The sequence below is a fragment of the Pelophylax lessonae genome (genome assembly GCF_965119305.1).
Source record: "Pelophylax lessonae genome assembly, chromosome: 8".
NCBI classification, from domain to species: domain Eukaryota; kingdom Metazoa; phylum Chordata; class Amphibia; order Anura; family Ranidae; genus Pelophylax; species Pelophylax lessonae.
This window is the reverse complement of record NC_138775.1, coordinates 9,359,552-9,362,596: the sequence shown is the minus strand read 5'-3', so window position 1 is coordinate 9,362,596 and position 3,045 is coordinate 9,359,552.

Sequence of the window (3,045 nt, the reverse complement as noted above, 5' to 3'; positions counted from 1 at the left end):
ACAGAGGGACAGGAGTCGGGGCCCCACAGATATACAGAGTGACGGGAGCTGGGGCCCCACAGGTATACAGAGGGAAGGGAGCTGGGGCCCCACAGGTATACAGAGGGACAGGAGCTGGTGTCCCACAGATATATAGAGGGAAGGGAGCTGGGCCTCCACAGATATACAGAGGGACAGGAGCTGGGGCCCCACAGATATACAGAGGGACAGGAGCTGGGGCCCCACAGATATACAGAGAGAAGGGAGCTGGGGCTCCACAGACATACAGAGGGACAGGAGTCGGGCCCCACAGACATACAGAGGGACAGGAGTCGGGCCCCACACACATACAGAGGGACAGGAGCCAGGCCCCACAGACATACAGAGGGACAGAAGGCGGGGCCCCACAGAGAACTATCTGCAAAGACAGGAGGCGGGCCCCATAGACATATAAGGAGTCATCCAGAGAGATAGGATCTGGGGCCCCACAGGTATATAGAGAGTCATCGGGAGAAACGTCTGATCAGGGCATATGCATTCTGAGAGTGGTGATGTCACTCCTGTAAAATATATTACATATCTGAAGAGCAGTGATGTCACTGTAATATAAAACCTTTATCTGGAAGTTAATATTGTACATAACAGATAACATACAGCAGGATACTCTATGCAGCACATTCGCACATGTTCAGGCTTATTCCGAATATGTGTACTGTGCAGTAACCCTCAGCAGCCAATAAGAATTGGCCTTTTGTCAGTTTAGCAAAGTCAGAACAATGCGAGCCAACTGCTGATTGGTCACTACGGCCCAGTGCACGTACGGTTGTCTGCCACAAGCAGGTGTGATGGCTAAGCCGCGAAAAAGGGTTAATATTGTCTCATTTCTCGCCAAGCTGTTTTGCACACACATTCCACAAAAGGGCGGAAATGAAGACCAGAGTCACAAAGGTTCCATAGGAGCGGAGAAAATGAAGATCGATTGGAAACAGATCATCTGAGGAGGAGGAGAGTGACAATAGCTGGGAGAGGAGACCGCAGCCTGGGAAATGAGACTGCACATAGACAATGGCCAACGGATCTATACAGGCCGCCACCAGCGGAGCAATTAACGGCTAACCTATCCCCTCCTGCGCTCCGCGCCGTCACATACAGTTGCTAATCGCCCCACCTCACAGCTGGAAATGGCTGAGGCAAAACGATCAATTCCTGCTCCTTGTGGGGGCGCCGCGCTGCCTAACAATGCCGATCACATGTACATACATATGGAAGCCCCAATCCTCCCACAGCCTGACAGGTATTCAATCAATGCCGCGTTACTGTACAATATTCTACACGTAGACCCAATCATTAAAATCTCATAGAGACTTTCACACGTTAATGTCATTTCAAAAGTCATTTTTAATCTTTTCTTCCTTAAAATAATCCCTGTTGATCCCGCTTCGAATTTCCTTGATTGGGCACTTCCTGTTATAGGGTGACAAAACCTTGTTCCTGTATCCCACTTGTGCTCCTGCATTGTCACCCTGTCACATGGGCTTCTGATGGAGGCTACGAAAATCTGGCTGAATGTGGGAGGTTCTATGTTGTGAGCCAATCAGGCTGCTATTCTGACCTGTTTTAGGCACCGCTGGGGAAGTTTGGAGGCAAAATTAGGGAGGAAGAGAAGCACTATGAGGCCCTCCACAACAGGATGGAGAGAGAACATCCACAATGGCATGAGAAGAGAACCTCCACAGTGGGATAGAGAGAGAACCTCCACAGTGGCATGAGGAGAGAACCTCCACAACAGGATAGAGAGAGAACATCCACAATGGCATGAGGAGAGAGCCTCCACAGTGGCATGAGGAGAGAACCTCCACAGTGGGATAGAGAGAGAACCTCCACAGTGGCATGAGGAGAGAACCTCCACAGTGGCATGAGGAGAGAACCTCCACAACAGGATAGAGAGAGAACATCCACAATGGCATGAGGAGAGAGCCTCCACAGTGGCATGAGGAGAGAACCTCCACAGTGGGATAGAGAGAGGACCTCCACAGTGGGATGAATAGTGGACCTCCACCATTGGATGAATAGAGAACCTCCACAGTGGGAGGAAGGGAGGACCTCTAAAGAGAAATACAAAGAGGACCTCCACAGTGGGATGGAGGGAGAACATCCACAGTGGGATGAAGAGAGGCCTTCCACAGAGGAATACAAAGAGGATCTTCACTGTGGAATGAAGAGAGAACATCCACATTGAGGTGGAGAAGAAACCTCCATAGAGGGATTAAAAAAAGAGAACCTCCACAGTGGGACAGAGAGAGGATTTCCACAGTGAGATGGAAGGAGCACATCTACAGTGGGATGGAGAGAGGACCTCCACTGTGGGATGGAGAAAGAACATCCACGGTGGGATGATGAGAGGACCTCCACAGAGGAATATAGGGGGAGAAACTCCACAGTGGGATGGAGAGAGGACCCCCACAGTGGGATGGAAAAAGAACATCCACAGTGAAATGTAGAGAGAGAACCTCAACAGAGGGATGGAGAAGGAACCTCCACAGTAGAATGAAAAGTGGACCTCCAAACTAGAATACAGAAAGAACCTCCACAGTGGGATGATGAGAATACCTACACAGTGGGATGGAGAGAGGACCTCCACTGTGGTATGGAGAAAGAACATCCACGGTGGGATGATGAGAGGACCTCCACAGAGGAATATAGGGGGAGAAACTCCACAGTGGGATGGAGAGAGGACCCCCACAGTGGGATGGAAAAAGAACATCCACAGTGAAATGTAGAGAGAGAACCTCAACAGAGGGATGGAGAAGGAACCTCCACAGTAGAATGAAAAGTGGACCTCCAAACTAGAATACAGAAAGAACCTCCACAGTGGGATGATGAGAATACCTACACAGTGGGATGGAGAGAGGACCTCCACTGTGGTATGGAGAAAGAACATCCACGGTGGGATGATGAGAGGACCTCCACAGAGGAATATAGGGGGGGGGGGGGGAAATCCACAGTGGAATGGAGAGAGGACCTCCACAGTAGGATGGAAAAAGAACATCCACAGTGAAATGTAGA